Source organism: Sinocyclocheilus grahami, unplaced genomic scaffold, assembly GCF_001515645.1.
Source record: "Sinocyclocheilus grahami isolate Dianchi unplaced genomic scaffold, SAMN03320097.WGS_v1.1 scaffold3322.1, whole genome shotgun sequence".
Taxonomy (NCBI): Eukaryota; Metazoa; Chordata; class Actinopteri; order Cypriniformes; family Cyprinidae; genus Sinocyclocheilus; species Sinocyclocheilus grahami.
This window is the reverse complement of record NW_015508464.1, coordinates 48425-59390: the sequence shown is the minus strand read 5'-3', so window position 1 is coordinate 59390 and position 10966 is coordinate 48425. Positions and strand designations below refer to the sequence as shown.

At 39.8% G+C, this 10966-nt stretch overlaps 1 long non-coding RNA gene across 1 annotated transcript in view; it reads left to right on the top strand.

Annotated features, from left to right (window-relative positions):
- LOC107576186 (uncharacterized) overlaps positions 1-10958 on the top strand; it is a 13176-nt gene extending 2218 nt beyond the window's left edge. Inside the window, exons 2-3 of the long non-coding RNA XR_001608010.1 lie at positions 3441-3443; positions 10947-10958. This is a non-coding gene — a long non-coding RNA (uncharacterized lncRNA). The remainder of the gene's footprint in view (positions 1-3440; positions 3444-10946) is intronic.
- The last annotated feature ends 8 nt before the right edge of the window (positions 10959-10966 follow it).

Here is a 10966-nt window from a genome sequence, read left to right as displayed (position 1 = left end):
CAATTTTTTTTTCACCATTGCATAAATTAAAAAGTCAAAATGTGCTTTTTACTGTTTTGTCTTGCTTTTCAAAAAAATAAAAAATCAATTACAAAACAACAATTTAAAAATATTTAACACTGAACTTTTTAACATTCTAGCAGACACTATACCAACAAATTGAACTTAAAATTAATAAGTTAGTAAAATAATAACATTTAGGCATGTTTTTTTTTTTTTACTGTACAATTAAAAGCAGCCTTGCTGAGAAGAGACTTCTTTTAAAACATTAGAAAATATTACAGATCCTAATTTGAACACTATGTGTGAATGTTATAATAAATGTATTAAAACAGAGCTGTTGTAATGATTATTATCATTATTATTGTCTTACTTTTTATTTTATTTTACAGAACAACAGTAAAATTACAATAACATTTATGAATGTTGATGGAGTTCTTGCTTTTTCTCAACTTTTATTTTGGCGGAAACGTGCAAGAAGACCTTAATGCTTCTATTTGTTGACAACAGAACAGACGCAGAGCGAAAAACAGAGGACGAGGTGTGTGTTTATCGATAGATTGTTATATCTGCATCTGTGAAGTCATTTGTCATGAATACAGTTTACAAAATGTAATGGGGGAGCATCGGTTTCCCATCTACTGTAAAGTTTTCACTCTGTTCACCCCTCATCACACAGTTTCCTCCAGTGAAAATGTAGCCCTTAACACATATGAACGCATACTTTATAAAATGTTGCTATTTTCCTTTGAAAATTTAACTTTCAATATAAAACATTCTACAGTGCATGTGTCATTAACTACCATACAGTCATGCACAGAAACGATTAAAGACCGTGACACTTTAGCATAGAAAGAGGTTTGTACTAGAAATGCAAACAGTAAAATTTTGTGTTTGTACAGTAAACGTGTGTGTGTGATCAGGAAGACTTGTTTGGCTTATTCATTACTAAAATGTTATACCCATATATGCAATACAGTGGAATACAGCAATAAGTTTAGTATACCACCCTACCCTATTAGTCAAACATTTTATTTTTTTATTTTTTTATAACCTCATTGGGGGCTTAACCCCCCTAAAATTTTAGAATCGCCCCTGGGCCTGAACCCAGAGTACTTCCCCAAAGATGCCAAACAAACTCAGGACAGCACCCAGGAAACTAGATTGACAAGCCTCCCAAAATAGCAGTGCGCAAGGCTGATGGTGCGGTGATCACTGGGAGGGAATTGGTCGCTGGATCGGGAGGGCTTTTACAGTTTTGGATGAGTTCAGTACTCAAAACATTTGGACAGGTAAGCCCTGCCAGCAGTTTAACTTAAATAGGGCTTAGCAGTTTCGACCAGGAGGGCTCTTGCAGCATCTGATGGGAGTTCAATCCTCACAGCATCAGATGGGAAAGTGCTGCCATCAGTTGAAAGAGGATAGCTATGTTGTTTGACTAAGAAAGCTCTCGCAGCATCTGACGGGAGTTCAATACTCACTGCATCATGCCTATTTCACACATACTCGGTCTGCAGTGCGTATGCGGTGCAGAAGCAGCACAGACTCATTGTGCTTTCATTGTGCAAAAAGCCACGTGTTGACTGTGAAACACAGTAGACTTTAATTGTATCAATTTATTATGAAATTACTACATTTCTGTGTCAATCCATGTTCATTTTGCAATAAAAAATGCACTGTCACTTTAACCCTCTGGTGTTTTGCTGTCTTTTTTTTTTTTTTTGCTACAGAATGATATGAAACTCGATGACTTTTATGGCAGTCACTATGTGACCACAAAAAATAAAAAAATTGCGGACTTGATTCGAAAAAGCTAAATGGTCATAAAAAAATTTGACACACTTGTGTTGTTCACGGTCAAATATTAGTGCCATTGGAAATGAATGGGAAATACACAAAAATACAGATAATATCAATATACAGTACAATCTACAAATCATTCACAATGCAGAAAAAAAGTGCACAGCAATGAAGGGGTGACACTAAAACATCAAGAGTGCAAACAGACACACACTCAAACATACACTCACAGACACACACATATCAACTTGTGTGACTAACACAAAGCATGCTTTTGCAAATACGTGAAACAAAATCAATATTTTAGCCACAATGCAGTAAAAACACAGAGACCAAGGAAGGGGTTACACTCTAAATCTTCAAGAGTACAAAACAGACACACACTCAAACACACATTCACAGACAAACACAATACTATTAAACACACACACGAATGAACTGGTGTGGCTGTTACAATATAGCAGAATTGAGCCAGAAGACTCAAATAAGAGGTTGAAATCAGATTGATTAACCTCTGATAAAGCATTCCTGTTCATATTTGTTACATTTTTGTTGAACTCTGATGTTATGTGTAATAAAATGTCTTTCTATGTGTTCAGGTTTGACTGTAGTAAAATTCATGCAAAAACTGACATTTCAAACAAAATAAATCTAAACCTTTACAAAAAGTTGTCTTTGAGAATGGCTAAATATAAATCAAAATCCACAACTTAAAAAAAGTATGTCTAAAAACAAATAGAGAATTTAGAAGCCTTTTATATAGAGCTCTATAGGAATCTAGTGGCTAAACCATGGAATTTCAGATGTTTTTATTTTTTTACTCCCACCAGATGTAACTAATCTACCTTCAAAATTTTGATTAAAATTTTTTTTTATATATATTTATTAATTTTCAAACATTACAGACATAACTTAAAATAACATTAAGTTATTTTGCAACCATAGCCCAAAACTTCTGAATCTCCCTACAATACCAGAAACAGTGAATATCTCCTTCCTCTGTTTTACATTTCAGGCACATTGGCAGTCATCCTTAAACTTGTGTCTCCGTGAAGGAGAGATATGTGCTCTGTGCAAAATTTTCAACTGCATTGCTTTTACTTTATTACATATGCTTAGGGTCCCTGCATTCTTCCATGCTTCCTCCCATTGATCGTCTGTGATTTGTATATCAAGTGTCCTTTCCCATGTCCTTTTCAGGGAGTCCGTATTTGAATAGCCACAATACAAACTTGTAGAACTGTTAATTTGTGAAAAAAGCTGTCTCTCCACAGCCGAAATGTCCTAGTTTGTGAGCAAAGTAGTGTCCTTTTTCACAAAGTCCCTTAATTGTAAATAACAAAAAAAAAATCCTATCGTGGAATATTATACTTGATGACTAATTGGTCAAATGACATTAAAACATCCCCATCAAATAAGTCATGCAGAGTGGTGAGACCTTTATGTGCCCAAACTCGAAAATTTGGGTCTACAGTCCCTGGCAGGACGTCGTAGTTATCACAAATAGGAGTAAAAGTTGAGGTGAGTCGGGGTCGACCCTCCAAACGTCTGCCATGCCTTGATAGCACAAATTGTGATAGGGTTACTACAAGCAACTTTTAAGGATTTAAACTTTTTAAGAAAAAGCACATTTACTAAAGGAAGTTTACTGAGTGAACTTTCAATATCAAACCACACTGTTCTGGACCCTCTATGTACCCAATCAGAGATGTAACGTAGGTGAACACAACTGATATCTCCGAATATCTGGAAGGTCGAGACCTCTGACTGAAGATGGGAGCATTAAAGTTGACATTTTAATACGTGCTTTTTTTTAGCCCATATAAAGGAACTAACCCAACCATTCAATTTCCTAATGGTTTTATATGTGAAATTTATTGGAATAATTTGAATGGGTTAAAGTAATCTCGGAAGAATATTCATCTTCAGAAGGGAGATCCGCCCAAGCCAAGAAATAGGAAGAACATTCCACCTTTCTAAAGCCTGTTTGGTCATCCTTTACTAGAGCAGGGAGAAGGCCTTCTAACCGTGTTGCTGGGATTTTAGAAAGAATCTTCAGATCTACATTCAGCAGAGAAATAGGTCGATATGACGAACAGTCCTCTGCTTGCTTACCTTTTTTTAAAATTAAGGATATATTTGCCTCTCTCAGGGACTGTGGTAACTGGCCTTTTAAGAATGAGCATATTTTGTAATGGGTCAACTAATACATTTTTACATTCTTTGTAAAATTCACTACTAAACCCATCTGGGCCAGGTGCTTTTCCAGATTATAAACTCTTTATGGCTTCTAGAACTTCCTTTTTAGATATAGGGGCATTGAGGAAGGAGGTCTGATCCTCTGATAAGGTGGGAAGATTGAGGGGGGGAAAGAAAAGCATCATGGACTGAGTTATATCCGTGTTGCTAGGATTTTAGAAAGAATCTTCAGATCTACATTCAGCAGAGAAATAGGTCGATATGATGAACAGTCCTCTGCTTGCTTACCTTTTTTTAAAATTAAGGATATATTTGCCTCTCTCAGGGACTGTGGTAAATGGCCTTTTAAGAATGAGTCATTGAGCATATTTAGTAATGGGTCAACTAATACATTTTTACATTCTTTGTAAAATTCACTACTAAACCCATCTGGGCCAGGTGCTTTTCCAGATTATAAACTCTTTATGGCTTCTAGAACTTCCTTTTTAGATATAGGGGCATTGAGGAAGGAGGTCTGATCCTCTGATAAGGTGGGAAGATTGAGGGGGGAAAAGAAAAGCTCCATGGACTGAGTTATATCCCCTTCTAATTCTGATTTATATAAATTCTCAAACCATTCTTTAAATGTATTATTAATAGATAAACTGTCTAAAAAGCATTTACCACTACTATCCACAATAGACAGAATAGATTGGGAGTCTGATTCTTTGTTAGGTATGCTAAATATTTCCCCACTTTATCCCCATGCTCATATATTTTCTGTTTAGCAAAACGAATTTTCACTTCTGCTTGTTTTGTTAAGAGAGAATCTAAAGCAGATCTAAGCGCAGAGATTTCCTTCATCTTACCAGGGGATGGTTTTTTTAATGTATAAGATCTCTTTTTGTTTGGCTTGTCTGCGCCTTTTACTTCTAAAGTACTTCTAGAGACAGGCCTCTAGAAAAAGCTTTGGCTGTTTCCCATAATAAAGATGGGTCTTCAGTTGTGGCAGAATTAATGGACATGAAAGAGTTAAATTCCTCTGTAAAATATGATATAAAATTATGGTCTGCCAAAATGAATGGGTGAAATCTCCAGCTACTAGACTTAGTATTTTGTTTCCCAAAGGAGTATTCGGAAAAAACTGCTGCATGGTCAGATATAGATATATTCCCTATATGGCAAGACATTATATGCTCCAACATACTTTTCAGAGAAAAAAAAAGATCTATCCTAGTATAGCAACTGTGGACCCTAGAAAAAAAGTATACTCTTGTTCTGCAGGATGGCAGGCCCTCCAAATATCTACATAGTCAAAGTCTTCACAAAGAGCCTTAACAGTTTTAGCCTGAGTTGATAATAATGGTTTACCTGTTGGGAATTTATCTATAATGGGACATAAATGACAGTTAAAATCTCCTCCAAATAAACAATGTTTTAACTCCCCAGTCTGCTAATTTGGCAAAAGCTGTAGTCAAAAAATCACTCTGAAGTTGTTACGGAAGAGGTTTGACACAACAGGTTAGTTTGATACAAAACGGTTTATTTGGTCACAGTGAGTACTGGTGTTGAGTCCGGAGGAAGTGAGGGTGAGGGAAAGGTCCGTGAGAGAGTGCAGAGGATATGGAGGGTGGAGTAATCTGAGTCTTTTGCTTGATTGAGGCTGGAAGGTATCCGGGGGAAGCACACACCTCAGCGATCCGGGAACTAGGAGATACAGGAGACACTTGGAGACGAGGAGACACTAGGAGGAACACAGGAGGTAAGTAATGCAAGAAGTATTCAAAGGTAATCAGTAGCAAAGTCATTGAGTCCTCTACGTTTATACGAGACTGGACAGTGAGGGTGTCTGAGGTGTGTGCTTTTATGCAGGCTGGTAATGAGGTGCTTGATTGGTGACAGGTGCGGGTGCTCAGAACTCAGGTGAGAGGGATTGTTGTTATGATTGGGAGGTGACTGAGTCTGGCCGAACTGTGACAGGACTCCCCCCTCCCGAAAGGCGCGTCCCGCGTCGTAACAATTCCACCGGGGAGGGGGGGTGGGCGCCCTGGAGGCTGGTACAGGGTGGAGACCCGGGAGGCCCGGGCGGAGCTGGGGACCCGGGAGGCCATGGTGGATCCTCCGTGGCCTTGGCTGGCTCGGCCACGGGCATATGTCCCCCCCGCCAAAAATTTTCTTGGGGAAATCTACGGGGCTGTACTCAGGGCCTGGAGCCCTCCCTGGGCTTAACGGGGACAGGAGCCCTCCCTGGGCTTAACCGGGGAACAGGAGCCCTCCCTGGGCTTAACCGGGGAACAGGAGCCCTCCCTGGGCTTAACCGGGGAACAGGAGCCCTCCCTGGGCTTAACCGGGGAACAGGAGCCCTCCCTGGGCTACACTCGGGGACAGGAGCCCTCCCTGGGCTACACTTGGGGACAGGAGTCCTCCCTGGGCTACACTCGGGGACAGGAGCCCTTCCTGGGCTTGACTGGGGATCAGGAGCCCTTCCTGGGCTGAACGAAACATCAGGAGCCCTTCCTGGGCTTGACTGGGGATCAGAAGCCCTTCCTGGGCTGAACGAAAAATCAGGAGCCCTTCCTGAGCTGAACTGGGGATCAGGAGCCCTTCCTGTGCTGAACTGGGGATCAGGAGCCCTTCCTGTGCTGAACTGGGGATCAGGAGCCCTTCCTGTGCTGAACTGGGGATCAGGAGCCCTTCCTGTGCTGAACTGGGGATCAGGAGCCCTTCCTGTGCTGAACTGGGGATCAGGAGCCCTTCCTGGGCTGAACGAAACATCAGGAGCCCTTCCTGGGCTTGACTCTGGAACAGGATAGCGCATCCGTGGTGCTGGCACTGGAGGGTGCTCTGGAGGAGCAGGCACAGCAAAGCGCCTTCGAGGAGCTGGGACTGGAGCGAGCTCTGGGGCTGGAGCCGGGACTGGAGCGAGCTCTGGGGCTGGAGCCGGCACTGGAGCGAGCTCTGGGGCTGGAGCCGGCACTGGAGCGAGCTCTGGGGCTGGAGCCGGCACTGGAGCGAGCTCTGGGGTTGCCACACTAACGTCCTCTCGGCTTGCCACACTACCTGCCGGCTGACTTGGGGAAGCCGCGGGCGACGGCAGACTGGTTCTGGCTCGGGACCGGACACTCCCCAGACACCGGAATATGCCTTCTCTGCCCTCCAAATATCTACATAGTCAAAGTCTTCACAAAGAGCCTTAACAGTTTTAGCCTGAGTTGATAATAATGGTTTACCTGTTGGGAATTTATCTATAATGGGAGATAAATGACAGTTAAAGTCTCCTCCAATAAACAATGTTTTAACTCCCCAGTCTGCTAATTTGGCAAAAGCTGTAGTCAAAAAATCACTCTGATGGCCAGGAGGCCAATAAATGTTCATAAAAGCAATTTCTTCCCCATATAATAACCCCTTCACAATTAAATAGCGCCCTCTTGTGTCCTTAATAACTTCTACTAATTGGAATGGCATACCTTTCTTAATTAAAATAACTACGCCTCTGCTCCTAGAAGTAAAAGATGAGAAAAAGACCTGACCAAACCCCCCCTGTGATAGCTTAGAATGTTCCTGATCATTTAAATGGGTCTCCTGAAGTAAAGCGATATGTACCCCCTCCTTTTTTAAATAAGTTAAAACCTTTCTTCTCTTAATAGGTGAATGAATACCATTAACGTTCCATGTACAAACTTTAAGATTTAACATTCTCAGTATATATTAGACATAATGCAATCCAGATGTATAATTTGAATGATGTAGATGTCAGCCAAACAAACAAGCGGTGAGCCAAGAAAAGGAACAGAAAATAACAAATTAACAAATACAAAGAACTTGAACAGGAATGATTAAACATCAACGAAGTTATACACTTTACCTCCCGTTGCACAACGAGAGCACCAGTGAAAAGGAGGTCCCCTAACGACAAAAGGAAACGAGGAAATATCCAACCAGAACGTCAAGCGGTAGTGCCGCCATTCATGACCGCATACGTTAATATACACGGACGTTAACGTCTCGCTGGACGAGTCGTTGATTTAAAGTGTAAACTATAAGATTTGAATTCAGCTTTAATCAGGTTGACTCAGAATTTTCAGATTCGAGTCCTTTTAAAACCTGAATGAATTAATAATAATTAATTCCTTTACAAATGAGTTAATTTCATTACACTCGTGTTAGTGCTAGCAACGTCAGCTCGCTCGTCGGCCTCATCGGAGCTGTTGGCAATCGGCGTTTTCTTGCGTGGCATGCTTTCTGATTGCCTCAAAAAGTAGTTATTTATACTCATAATGGAAAACGCCAGACATGAGCGTGCTAAAATTATAATATGCGGTTTGTAGTAGTAGGAAAATCAACAAAGGAACACTATCGCTTAACTACACAGCCTCCCTTCAAGCCGCCATCTTGAAAAAAAAAACTAAATTGGATTTTAAAGGCATTGTCTCTATTTTAACATGAAATACTGCCATAATTGAAAAGTAATAGAAAAATATTAGATTTTTTTTTTCAGTGGGAAAAATTATCATAATTATTGTGTAAATATTAAATGGCACCATGAAATTCTCTCAACATACAAATTAAAAAAGAAAAAATATTAATGGACAAAAATAATTGTTACATTTCAGATGTCCAAATTAACAATACCAGAGGGTTAATTCAGTGCGTGCAGCAAAAGAAAAATAGTATGGCGTTCGGACAGATTCTTTAATATGACGTTGCAACATGCACTCGTCTCACTGAACGTGACGTCTACGCAGACGTCACGTTCAGTGAGACGAGTGCATTTTGCAACGTCATATTAAAGACTGACACATTACTGTTCGTCTGCCTGAACGTGACGTCTGCGTCTGCCACATGTTCGACTGCCTGAACATGAGGTCTGTGTTTGCTGCAAGGGTTTTCAGCACATTCCATACACTTATTTTTGCTTTATTATACCTATTCATTCTCTATTATTGTTTTCACTTATCCTCAATTATGTTTAATTAGCAATTAAATGCTTTATACCTTTCTGTGTCTGTGGGAATGACTATGGTTGTATGAGAACAATAAATTCCGTATCGGGTGGGTAAAAGCTGCGCACCACTCCTGGACCGTCCCTTAAGTGGGGCTTGGCAGAGTTGGACGCAGTTAGTGCCGCACCTGAGAGGGATGAATGAATGTTATAAGCCCTATAATAAAGGGACAAAGACTGAATGAATGAGCCCTGTGAATAAGGGACGAGAAGGAGTGAATGTTTAGAAAAATTGTTTCAATAAAGACTGGGTCAAGATTTTGGCATTGTAGACTTGAATGCATATATTGTGTGATGTAAATAGGGAGAATATTTAGGAGACAAATGCAGTTTAGAAAGTGGAATATAATAGAGGTATATGCCCCATGTTAAATAATTAAATTGCTGATAAAATAATTTTTATAACAGGAAACAACGAATATATACATAAAGGTCATTGGTTGGCACTTTTGGATGCGGAGTGTTAAAAAAGAAGAAAAAATTATAATAATAATTTAAAAAATAGGATTTAGATAAATTCATTTTATAATATATTGAAAATGTGCACACGCATGTGATATATAAATACTAGGCTTAAAAGTGCATGGTACAGAAGAAAATAGGAGAAAGTGGTTAAAAGAAGTAAAATTAAGTTGGGGAGAAAATATACTAAGTTAAATCATTGTATAAAAGTATATATTGAGCTTTAAATATAGGATTGTCATATTATTGGAAAAATTATGGCAGCCACTCCAGTGGAAAAATTAGGAGTAAAATATCAATTGTGTAAAGAACTGATAGACAAGCTCTCAAACAAATGGCAACAGAGAACTAAAAAAATGATGACAAAATGGCCAAAGGAAGGGACATTTGATGTAGCATTGTGCAACGAAATGGAAACTTTGATAAAAAAATCATAAAACTAAAGGTAATAGTAAAAAGAGAAAAGAGAGAAGCAAAAAGAGAAAAAGAGAAAGAAGTGTTATCTTTGTTCAAAAAGGAAGGAGAAGACTCAATGAAAAATATAAAACAGGCAAGAAAAATACTAAAAGAGGCAGACAAAGAGACAAAGAAAAAAGAAGAGTTGTTCTCTAAACCACCCCCATATCTGCCCACAGAGGGACAGTTCCCAATACTTAAGGGTACTGTAGAAGTGTCTGGAGAAATGCAAATGGAAGGACAAGTAGAATTGGAAGAAAAGCAAAAAGAACCAGATGTAAGACCAAAGAGGCGGCAGAATAAAAAAAGTGAGGGATATTTACCTTTAGATTGTTATAAACAGGCACGCATAGCATTAGAAATGATGAAAGCAAGCTATGAAGGAAAAACAGGAAATGAGGAAACGTTAGTGCAGATGAGGAGAGAAGATAATAAGATTGAAACACAGGCAGGGGCTATGGAAGCAGAAATAGGAAGGAAAATTAAAGAAACAGAAAAATTAATACAAAATGCAGATAAACTGGTGAGAGATAGAAGTAAACTATTAGAAAGCAAAGACGAAGTGAGTGAAGGGAAGGAATCATCATTTGATAAAGGAACATGGGGACAGGGAAGAGAAAAGGGAAGACTTAGACCACTGGCTGCACAATTCCCAATTTTAATTAAGGGTACACAGGGACAGTATGTCCCCTGGGCCTCACATGACCTTGAGGGGCTGGTCACTCGCCTCCCAGACATCCATGAGGGGGCTGGGAAGTGGATTAAGGTGTTTGAAGAAGAAACTATGGGCAAACTTTTAGCTGTGGGGGACATTAAAGCACTGCTGGCAAAGACTATAGGAGGGGCAAAAATGGAAGAAATTCTTCAAGCATCCAATCTGGACAGAGCTGTGGACTCTCACTACATGGATGGAACTGTTTTTGATGCATTCCGTCCAGCAGTGTGGCAGGCACTGCGTGCTGAGTACCTGATCAGACTAGACCCTAAATCATTAAAGGGAGAACAGCTGGGGGAATCAGAAAATCCAACTACATATGTCCAGAGACAGCTGAAAAGATGGAAGCAAGA